Source organism: Salvelinus fontinalis, chromosome 7 (assembly GCF_029448725.1).
Source record: "Salvelinus fontinalis isolate EN_2023a chromosome 7, ASM2944872v1, whole genome shotgun sequence".
Classification (NCBI taxonomy): Eukaryota; Metazoa; Chordata; class Actinopteri; order Salmoniformes; family Salmonidae; genus Salvelinus; species Salvelinus fontinalis.
The window spans coordinates 9,116,349-9,128,714 of NC_074671.1; the positions used below are offsets into that span (position 1 = coordinate 9,116,349).

Here is a 12,366-nt window from a genome sequence, read left to right on the forward strand (position 1 = left end):
ACGGAAGAGGTATATTATAAATTGTTTTCTTGGTTTAAGCATTTTATTTGTGTGTCCAGTTACTGCTATTTATTTAACATTTGTAGAAGTTAGCCTTGCTAACGTCAGTAGCTAGCTAGCAGTTCTCTCCGCCAGAACGATAGAATGGCCAACACTGCTGAAAATGTTGTGAACTTTTTGTTTAAAAACAACCTTTCATTCTCTGGGGTACACGGAAAAGTGTGAGAATTAGAAGCGAGGGTCGACCTCTGCCCGAGATCAGTTTCGTGAAGAATGATGAAACGGTGAGGGCATTCAATACCAACTGGTATAAAAAAGTATAGCTGGTTAACAGGGAGATTTTCATCAAGCCGCCTGCATTTTGTAAAGTCTGAGCCTTGGTCGAAAGGTGGGTACATTGATCGTTCAGCTAAACGGCAAAACAAAAGCAGTGAGCATATGAATGCCCACATCAGATTCAAGCTGCATCGATAGACAGGACGAGAGGGAAAGTTCCACCAACAAGGGCAACTACAAGGAGCTTGCAGAGGTTGGAGCTCCCGAGTGGGTTATCATTCTAAGGCACTGTATTTCAGTGCTAGAGGCATCACTATAGACCCTGGTTCTATTACAGGTTGTATCACAACCGGCCGTGATTGGGAGTGATTGAACGAAAAGGCACTGGAGCAACGAACCACCCTTGCTGTCTCTGCCTGGCCAGTTATTATCTCTACACCGGGATTCTCTGCCTCCAGGGGGCTGAGTCACTGGCTTACTGGTGCTATTCCATCCCGTCCCTAGGAGGGTTGCGTCACTTGAGTGGGTTGAGTCACTGACGTGATCTTCCATTCTGGGTTTGTTGCCCCCCTCGGGTTTGTGCTGTGGGGGAGATCTTCATGGGCTATACTCAGCCTTGTCTCTGGGCAGTAAATTGGTGGATTGAAGATATTCCTCTATCCCTTAGGTATGCCCCCTCTAATTATCTCTCCCTCCCTCTCCCTCCCCTCCTGGAGGACCTGAGCCTGATGATACCTTGCTGTCCCCAGTCCACTTGGTCGTGCTGCTGCTCCAGTTTCAACTGTTCTGCCTGCGGCTATGGAACCCTGACCTGTTCACTGGACGTGCTACCTTGTCCCGGACCTGCTGTTTTCAACTCTCTCTCTCTCTGTACCGCACCTGCTGTCTTTAACTCTGAATGATCGGCTATGAAAACCCAACTGATATTTACTCCTGAGGTGCTGACCTGTTGTACCCTCTACAACCAATGTGATTATTATTATTATTTGACCATACTGGTCATCTATGAATGTTTGAACATCTTGGTCATGTACTGTTATAATCTTAACCCGGCACACCCCTCAGAGCCTGGTTCCTCTGTTGGCTTCTTCCTAGGTTCCAGCTTTTCTAGGGAGTTTGTCCAAGCCACCGTGCTTCTACGTACATCTGCATTGCTTGCTATTTCGGGTTTTAGATTTCCGTGTGCGCCTAAGTATTTATTTAGCAAAGATGATATTTATTTAGCAAAGATGATAAAACATAATCACTCCGGACAGACACAAGCAAAAACTCATGACATAAATATTGCAGCAGCCTAGGCTACACGTAAACATTAGAAATCTGACATGCTGTATGGGATGAAAACAAGACTATTTTTCAGTCTGATCAACTGTAGGCTAATGCCAGCAGCCTACCACCCTGCATACCACTGCAGGCTTGCTTCTGAAGCTAAGCAGGGTTGGTCCTGGTCAGTCCCTGGATGGGAGACCAGATGCTGCTGGAAGTGGTGTTGGAGGGCCAGTAGGAGGCACTCTTTCCTCTGGTCTAAAAAAAAAAAAATATCCCAATGCCCCAGGGCAGTGATTGGGGACACTGCCCTGTGTAGGGTGCTGTCTTTCGGATGGGACGTTAAAACGGGTGTCCTGACTCTGAGGTCATTAAAGATCCCATGGCACTTATCGTAAGAGTAGGGGTGTTAACCCCGGTGTCCTGGCTAAATTCCCAATCTGGCCCTCAAACCATCATGGTCACCTAATAATCCCCAGTTTACAATTGGCTCATTCATCCCCCTCCTCTCCCCTGTAACTATTCCCCAGGTCGTTGCTGAAAATGAGAACGTGTTCTCAGTCAACTTACCTGGTAAAATAACGGTAAAAAAAAAAAAAGAAAAAAAAAAAATTATAATAATAATAAGAAGAACTGGCAAGTGTCTTCACTGACATTTTCAACCTGAGTCTGCAATACCAACATGTTTCAAGCAGACCACCATAGTCCCTATGCCCAAGAACACTAAGGTAACCTGCCTAAATGACTACCGACACGTAACACTCACGTCTGTAGCCATGAAGTGCTTTTGAAAGGCTGGTCATGGTTCACATCAACACCATTATCCCAGAAACCCAAGACCCACTACAATTTGCATACCGCCCCAACAGATCAACAGATGATGCAATCTCTATTGCACTCCACACTGCCCTTTCCCACCTGGACAAAGGGAACACCTATGTGAGAATGCTATTCATTGCTACAGCTCAGCGTTCAACACCACAGTGCTCTCAAAGCTCATCACTAAGCTAAGGACCCTGAGACTAAACACCTCCCTCTGCAACTGGATCCTGGACTTCCTGACAGGCCGCCCCCAGGTGGTAAGGGAAGGTAACAACACATCCACCATGCTGATCTTCAACACGGGGGCCCCTCAGGGGTGCATTCTCAGTCCTCTCCTGTACTCCCTGTTCACCCACGACTGCATGGCCAGGCACGAGTCCAACACCATCATTAAGTTTGCCGATGACACAACAGTGGTAGGCCTGATCACAGACAACGATGAGACAGCCTATAGGGAGGAGGTCAGAGACCTGGCTGTGTGGTGCCAGAATAACAACCTATCCCTCAACGTAGCCAAGTCTAAGGAGATTATTGTGGACTACAGGAAAAGGAGAACCAAGCACGCCCCCATTCTCATCGACGGGGCTGTAGTGGAGCAGGTTGAGAGCTTCAAGTTCCTTGGTGTCCACATCACCAACAACTATCATGGTCCAAACACACCAAGACAGTCGTGGGCATGACAAAGCCTATTCCCCCTCAGGTAACTGAAAAGATTTGGCGTGGGTCCTCAAATCTTCAAAAAGTTCTACAGCTGCACCATCGAGAGCATCCTGACTGGTTGCATCACTGTCTGGTGTGGCAGTTTCTTGGCCTCCGACCGCAAGGCACTACAGAGGGTGGTGCGTACAGCCCAGTACATCACTGGGGCTAAGCTTCCTGCCATCCAGGACTTCTATACCAGGCGGTGTTAGAGGAAGGCCCTAAAAATTGTCAAAGACTCCAGCCACCCTAGTCATAGACTGTTCTCTCTGCTACTTCATGGCAAGCGGTACCGAAGTGCCAAGTCTAGTTCCAAGAGGCTTCTTAACAGCTTCTACCCCCAAGCCATAAGACTCCTGAACAGCTAATACAATGGCTAACCAGAATATTTGCATTGCCCCCGCCCCTTTTTATGCACCTAGTACTCTCTGTTTATCATCTATGCATAGTCACTTTAACTCTACCTATATGTATATATTACCTCAATTACCTTGACTAACTGGTGCCCCCGCACATTGACTCTTTACCGGTAACCACTGTATATAGCCTCCACATTGACTCTTTACCGGTACCCCCTGTATATAGCCTCCGCATTGACTCTTTACCGGTACCCCCTGTATATAGCCTCCACATTGACTCTTTACCGGTACCCCCTGTATATAGCCTCCGCATTGACTCTTTACCGGTACCCCCTGTATATAGCCTCCACATTGACTCTTTACCGGTACCCCCTGTATATAGCCTCCACATTGACTCTGTACCGTAACACCCTGTATATAGCCTCCACATTGACTCTTTACCGGTACCCCCTGTATATAGCCTCCACATTGACTCTTTACCGGTACCCCCTGTATATAGCCTCCACATTGACTCTTTACCGGTACCCCCTGTATATAGCCTCCACATTGACTCTTTACCGGTACCCCCTGTATATAGCCTCCACATTGACTCTGTACCGGTACCCCCCTGTATATAGCCTCCACATTGACTCTTTACCGGTACCCCCTGTATATAGCCTCCCTACTGTTATTTTACTGCTGCTCTTTAACTACATTTTTCTTAAAACTGCATTGTTGGTTAAGTGCTTGTAAGTAAGCATTTCACTGTTGTATTCGGAGTTTGTGACAAATACAATTTTATTTGATGGATGTTAAATCCTATGCGCCCTCTCCATCTGGTCAGTGTAAACTAATTGGTAATGTTATGTGTTTATAGTCCATTTGTGTGTCAGGAGAAAATGTGAATGTGATCTCATTAAGTTTATATTCAAAATGGGACTGGCTAGGTTGCCTTTTAATCCAAAATGATTAACTGTGATGAATCAGTCAACATAATAGTGATAACAGATGTGAGTTAATGTTTTATAAAGCCTACATGATGCAAACATTCATAAAGCTCAGCCCTGTGAGTTCTATTGTCCATCAGTTATTGTCTCTGTGTCTGGGTAGAGGAAATCCCCATTCCTAATATAGTATAAATATAATTCATATGAACACGTTTTTATTTTATTTTTTTATTTCACCTTTATTTAACCAGGTAGGCTAGTTGAGAACAAGTTCTCATTTGCAACTGCGACCTGGCCAAGATAAAGCATAGCAGTGTGAACAGACAACAACACAGAGTTACACATGAAGTAAACAATAGACAAGTCAATAACATGGTAGAAAAAAGAGAATCTATATACAATGTGTGCAAAAGGCATGAGGTAGGCAATAAATCGAATAATTACAATTTAGCAGATTAACACTGGAGTGATAAATCATCAGACGATCATGTGCAAGAAGAGATACTGGTGTGCAAAAGAGCAGAAAAGTAAATAAATAAAAGCAATATGGGGGTGAGGTAGGTAAATTGGGTGGGTAGTTTACAGATGGACTATGTACAGCTGCAGCGATCGGTTAGCTGCTCGGATAGCAGATTTTTAAAGTTGTTGAGGGAGATAAAAGTCTCCAACTTCAGAGATTTTTGCAATTCGTTCCAGTCGCAGGCAGCAGAGAACTGGAAGGAAAGGCGTCCAAATGAGGTTTTGGCTTTAGGGATGATCAGTGAGATACACCTGCTGGAGCGCGTGCTACGGGTGGGTGTAGCCATCGTGACCAGTGAACTGAGATAATGCGGCACTTTGCCTAGCATAGCCTTGTAGATGACCTGGAGCCAGTGGGTCTGACGACGAACATGTAGCGAGGGCCAGCCGACTAGGGCATACAGGTCGCAGTGGTGGGTCGTATAAGGTACTTTAGTAACAAAACGGATGGCACTGTGATAAACTGCATCCAGTTTGCTGAGTAGAGTATTGGAAGCTATTTTGTAGATGACATCTCCGAAGTCGACGATCGGTAGGATAGTCAGTTTTACTAGGGTAAGTTTGGCGGCGTGAGTGAAGGAGGCTTTGTTCCGGAATAGAAAGCCGACTCTAGATTTGATTTTGGATTGGAGATGTTTGATATGAGTCTGGAAGGAGAGTTTGCAGTCTAGCCAGACACCTAGGTACTTATAGATGTCCACATATTCTAGGTCGGAACCGTCCAGGGTGGTGATGCTAGTCGGGCGTGCGGGTGCAGGCAGCGAACGGTTGAAAAGCATGCATTTGGTTTTACTAGCGTTTAAGAGCAGTTGGAGGCCACGGAAGGAGTGTTGTATGGCATTGAAGCTCTTTTGGAGGTTAGAGAGCACAGTGTCCAGGGAAGGGCCGGAAGTATACAGAATGGTGTCGTCTGCGTAGAGGTGGATCAGGGAATCGCCTGCAGCAAGAGCAACATCATTGATGTATACAGAGAAAAGAGTCGGCCCGAGAATTGAACCCTGTGGTACCCCCATAGAGACTGCCAGAGGACCGGACAACATGCCCTCCGATTTGACACACTGAACTCTGTCTGCAAAGTAGTTGGTGAACCAGGCAAGGCAGTCATTAGAAAAACCGAGGCTATTGAGTCTGCCGATAAGAATATGGTGATTGACAGAGTCGAAAGCCTTGGCCAGGTCGATGAAGACGGCTGCACAGTAATGTCTTTTATCGATGGCGGTTATGATATCGTTTAGTACCTTGAGCGTGGCTGAGGTGCACCCGTGACCGGCTCGGAAACCGGTTTGCACAACGGAGAAGGTACGGTGGGATTCGAGATGGTCAGTGATCTGTTTGTTGACTTGGCTTTCGAAGACCTTAGCTAGGCAGGGCAGGATGGATATAGGTCTGTAACAGTTTGGGTCCAGGGTGTCTCCCCCTTTGAAGAGGGGGATGACAGCGGCAGCTTTCCAATCCTTGGGGATCTCAGATGATACGAAGGAGAGGTTGAACAGGCTGGTAATAGGGGGTGCGACAATGGCAGCGGACAGTTTCAGAAATAGGGGGCCCAGATTGTCAAGCCCAGCTGATTTGTATGGGTCCAGGTTTTCCAGCTCTTTCAGAACATCTGCTATCTGGATATGGGTAAAGGAGAAGCTGGGGAGGCTTGGGCGAGTAGCAGCGGGGGGGGGCGGGGCTGTTGGCCAAGGTTGGAGTCGCCAGGTGGAAGGCATGGCCAGCCATTGAGAAATGTTTGTTGAAGTTTTCGATTATCACGGACTTATCAGTGGTGACCGTGTTATCTAGCCTCAGTGCAGTGGGCAGCTGGGAGGAGGTGCTCTTGTTTTCCATGGACTTTACAGTATCCCAGAACTTTTTGGAGTTAGAGCTACAGGATGCAAATTTCTGCTTGAAAAAGCTGGCCTTTGCTTTCCTGACTGACTGCGTGTATTGGTTCCTGACTTCCCTGAACAGTTGCATATCACGGGGGCTCTTCGATGCTATTGCAGTTCGCCACAGGATGTTTTTGTGCTGGTCGAGGGCAGTCAGGTCTGGAGTGAACCAAGGGCTATATCTGTTCTTGGTTCTGCATTTTTTGAACGGAGCGTGCTTGTCTAATATGGTGAGGAAGTAACTTTTAAAGAATGACCAGGCATCCTCAACTGACGGGATGAGGTCAATATCCTTCCAGGGTACCCGGGCCAGGTCGATTAGAAAGGCCTGCTCGCAGAAGTGTTTCAGGGAGCGTTTGACAGTGATGAGGGGTGGTCGTTTGACCGTGGACCCGTGGCGGATACAGGCAATGAGGCAGTGATCGCTGAGATCTTGATTGAAGACAGCAGAGGTGTATTTGGAGGGCAAGTTGGTCAGGATAATGTCTATTAGGGTGCCCATGTTTACGGATTTAGGGTTGTACCTGGTGGGTTCCTTGATGATTTGTGTGAGATTGAGGGCATCAAGCTTAGATTGTAGGACTGCCGGGGTGTTAAGCATATCCCAGTTTAGGTCACCTAACAGAACAAACTCTGAAGCTAGATGGGGAGCGATCAATTCACAGATGGTGTCCAGGGCACAGCTGGGAGCTGAGGGGGGTCGGTAGCAGGCGGCAACAGTGAGAGACTTATTTCTGGAGAGATTAATTTTTAAAATTAGAAGTTCGAACTGTTTGGGCATAGACTTGGAAAGTATGACAGAACTTTGCAGGCTATCTCTGCAGTAGATTGCAACTCCTCCCCCTTTGGCAGTTCTATCTTGACGGAAAGTGTTATAGTTTGGTATGGAAATCTCAGAGTTTTTGGTGGCCTTCCTAAGCCAGGATTCAGACACGGCAAGGACATCAGGGTTGGCAGAGTGTGCTAAAGCGGTGAGTAAGGCAAACTTGGGGAGGAGGCTTCTGATGTTGACATGCATGAGGCCAAGGCTTTTTCGATCACAGAAGTCAACAAATGAGGGTGACTGGGGACATGCAGGGCCTGGGTTTACCTCCACATCACCCGAGGAACAGAGGAGTAGTAGGATGAGGGTGCGGCTAAAGGCTATCAAAACTGGTCGCCTAGAGCGTTGGGGACAAGGAATAAAAGGAGCAGATTTATGGGCGTGGTAGAATAGATTCTGGGCATAATGTGCAGACCAGGGTATGGTGGGGCACGGGTACAGCGGAGGCAAGCCCAGGCACTGGGTGATGATAAGAGAGGTTGTATCTCTGGACATGCTGGTCTCAATGGGTGAGGTCACCGCATGTGTGGGGGGTGGGACAAAGGAGGTATCAGAGGTACGGAGAGTGGAACTACGGGGTCCATTGCAAACCAAAACAATGATAACTAGCCTGAACAACAGTATGTAAGGCATATTGATATTAGAGAGAGACATACAATAAGGCATAAAGTGATTGCAGGTCATGATTGGGAGAGCTAGCTAAAATAGCAGGTGAAATAACAGCAGCTAGTCAGCTAACACAGCAACAGAAGGTAAAAATGGCGACGACTGGGCAGAGAGGGTCGGATTAACTACACACAGATCCTGAGTTAAGGCACAGAGCCGACAGATAAAACACAAATAAACAGAATGGAGTACCGTGAATTAATGGACAGTCAAGCAGGCATCAGCTATGTAGCCAAGTGATCATAGTGTCCAGGGGGCAGCCGTAGATGGAGTAGTGAGGCCTCCACTAAGCTAGCACGCGTTTAAAGTTAGTAGCCCGGGGGGGTGGTCTGCTCAGACGGAGGGGGTCTGCTCAGACGGAGGCCGGTTGAGGGCACGTCTGCAAACCAGACGTGGTCGTGTCGACAGAGAATCCAAGCCGGATAGCGATGGCGAAAGAGAGGTTGTGAATTGTAGAATTGTGTTTGCTAACTGGTGCTAGCTTCCTGGCTGCGCTAGCTGCAAGATAAGCTAGCAGTTAGCAGACCGGGGCAGGCAAGTTAGCCTTTGGGGGACGTCGCGATGGGGGGGAAGTCTGTTTTTGCCTCTTCGTGCGGTGACGTCGATAGACCAGTCGTGGAATTAGTAGGGTTCCAGGTAGCTCTAGGTAGCTAACAGGCCTAGTAGGTTAGCAGAATGGGCCTTCAGCGGGCGTCACGCCTGAGGGGCCTGTTGGAGTCCCCGGGCAGATTATGTCGGTATTCCAGTCGTAGAGGATAGGCGGGGTTCCGTGCTCCGTACCGGCAGTAAATGGGTCCGGGTCTTGTAGCCCAGGAGTGGGCTTCAGTGGTAGCACAGGAGCCCTAGCTTCAGGCTAATTAGCTTCAGGCTAATTGGTGCCTGCTCCGGTGCCTGCTCCGGGATGGAAACGCTAGCCAGGAGTGGTCACCCGGGATTGTGGTTAGCTAGTTGCGAAGATCCAGATGAAAATGTTCAGAGTTTGCGGTAGGAATCCGGGGATATGGAGAGAAATAGGTCCGTTATGCTCTGGTTTTAGTCACGTTGTTCGAACTAGCGAGAGCTTTCCGAGCTAAAGGTTAGCTGATGACCGCTAGCAATGGTTTGCTAACTGATAGCTGGTAGGCAGTTAGCTGGCTATCTTCAGTAGATGGATTCCAGATCAGAAGTAAATAGAAATACTTTAGAAAAAAGCAGATCCATGCCACATTGGGTGAGGCGGGTTGCAGTTGAGTATTTAGAAGTTGAGGTTTAAGAAAGTATTTTTAAAAGATATGCGAAGAAAAAGATGTAAAAAGATATATACAAGGGACACGGGACACGACAGGACAAAGACGTCTACACTGCTACGCCGTCTTGGAAGTGGGAGGGATTATGTGGCACCATAGTTGTATAAGGTATAAGGTAGCTGCAGTCTGACAGGGTTTTCATCCCCCCCAGGGAAATGAGTTTTTATCAGGATTTTTTTTTTAAACCATGTGACCTGATTATGAAAAACTGGTCCCATCCTAGCCCATTAAAACCTTTTTACAACTGATTAATCACTGTCATACCTTTTAGGGTCCAGAGTTTTCCTAGTTAGGTTAACATATAAGGAAAAACTACAGGCCCCAGGGGGTAAAAATTGCCCCAACGCTCTGGGACCTATGGTGGCACCAGTCTGACCACTCTGGGACCTATGGTGGCACCAGTCTGACCGCTCTGGGACCTATGGTGCCACCAGTCTGACCGCTCTGGGACCTATGGTGCCACCAGTCTGACCGCTCTGGGACCTATGGTGCCACCAGTCTGACCGCTCTGGGACCTATGGTGCCACCAGTCTGACCGCTCTGGGACCTATGGTGCCACCAGTCTGACCGCTCTGGGACCTATGGTGCCACCAGTCTGACCGCTCTGGGACCTACGGTGTCACCAGTCTGACCGCTCTGGGACCTATGGTGCCACCAGTCTGACCACTCAGGGACCTATGGTGCCACCATTCTGAACACTCTGGGACCTATGGTGCCACCAGTCTGCTTGCAGTTGTCAGTTATCATCAGGTATGTGGATGATCATGGCTTTATTCAGGAACGTTTCTTGGGAACCGTTGATGTGTCAAGTGGGCGAGATGCGCAGTCTGTGTTTGACTTTATAAATATTGAGATGTCTGAGTTTAACCTCATAGAGAAACTTGTTGTCCAAGCCTACGATGGCGCAGCTGTAATGGAATGTATCTTCTATTTGTATTTCCAGCTTAGACCCCTCCTGTTCCCTGATTAAGACGTGATGACTACTCCACTCCACTACCATTGTCAACTCTGCCCCACCTCTCAGGTGCCAACTCCTCTCCAAGCAATTTTTTCTCATTACTGTATGTAGAGTCGATCACATACACAATCACAATCACATTATTACACATCTATGATTTTACTCCTTGCTTGGACTACCTCATTCTTTGCTCTTTGGTCTAATTGTGTAGTTTCTTGTGTTATTGTTTTTGTCTTCCAATTAAAATCCTGTCCTGCACTGAAGTCAATCCTCTTAACACCTCAACTCATGCCTCTTACCCTCATTCAATCACTGCTGTGATCCCTTCCCAACACTGTGTATTTAGCCCTCCCATTCCCATTCCCCATAATATTGTACAATAAATGTCTTCATTATTTGTAATTCATTATTTGCCTTATCTTGGCCAGGTCGCAGTTGCAAATGAGAACTTTCAACTAGCCTACCTGGTTAAATAAAGGTGAAAAAAATAAAAAAATAAAATAAAAGCTTTAGGTTAAATGCTTTAGGTTTAGATTTTTTAAACATTTTGTCGTCTCCCTGTGTTCCGCGCCTATACCGTGAGTCACCACACCTCCTCCATTTTTCAAGTCACCAGCCTCCACTGATGTAAAAATAACAAAAACACTTGACTTGGACAAACTTTATCCCAACAGTGTCTTCTGGCTGTGCACAAACTGGTTGAACTATTTCGTCAATGTATTTTTACATGGAAAATACATTGGATGCCCACCCCCATAAAATGTAAGTACAGGATTATGTCAACATTGAAACCAATTTTCTACACAGATAAATGTATAAAATATGTTAAAATGTTACATTTGAAACAACGTCAGATCCACTATCAGAAGAAACAGTTGGTTGGACAGCACCTTCTACTGGAGAGTTGATCTCTCTACAGCACCTCCTACTGGAGAGTTGATCTCTCTACAGCACCTCCTACTGGAGAGTTGATCTCTCTACAGCACCTCCTACTGGAGAGTTGATCTCTCTACAGCACCTCCTACTGGAGAGTTGATCTCACTACAGCACCTTCTACTGGAGAGTTGATCTCTCTACAGCACCTTCTACTGGAGAGTTGATCTCTCTACAGCACCTCCTACTGGAGAGTTGATCTCACTACAGCACCTTCTACTGGAGAGTTGATCTCTCTACAGCACCTCCTACTGGAGAGTTGATCTCTCTACAGCACCTTCTACTGGAGAGTTGATCTCTCTACAGCACCTCCTACTGGAGAGTTGATCTCTCTACAGCACCTCCTACTGGAGAGTTGATCTCTCTACAGCACCTTCTACTGGAGAGTTGATCTCTCTACAGCACCTCCTACTGGAGAGTTGATCTCTCTACAGCACCTCCTACTGGAGAGTTGATCTCTCTATAGCACCTCCTACTGGAGAGTTGATCTCCCTACAGCACCTCCTACGGGAGAGTTGATCTCTCTACAGCACCTTCTACTGGAGAGTTGTTCTCTCTACAGCACCTCCTACTGGAGAGTTGATCTCACTACAGCACCTAATACTGGAGAGTTGATCTATTACAGCACCTTCTACTGGAGAGTTGTTCTCTCTACAGCACCTCCTACTGGAGAGTTGATCTCTCTACAGCACCTCCTACTGGAGAGTTGATCTCACTACAGCACCTCCTACTGGAGAGTTGATCTCTCTACAGCACCTCCTACTGGAGAGTTGATCTCTCTACAGCACCTCCTACTGGAGAGTTGATCTCTCTACAGCACCTCCTACTGGAGAGTTGATCTCTCTACAGCACCTCCTACTGGAGAGTTGATCTCTCTACAGCACCTCCTACTGGAGAGTTGATCTCACTACAGCACCTCCTACTGGAGAGTTGATCTCTCTACAGCACCTCCTACTGGAGAG

At 47.2% G+C, this 12,366-nt stretch overlaps 1 protein-coding gene across 1 annotated transcript in view; it reads right to left on the bottom strand.

The window, feature by feature from the left end:
- Nucleotides 1-12,366, bottom strand: part of LOC129858890 (netrin-G1-like) — a 106,070-nt gene that overhangs the window by 52,747 nt on the left and 40,957 nt on the right. The window lies entirely within an intron of this gene.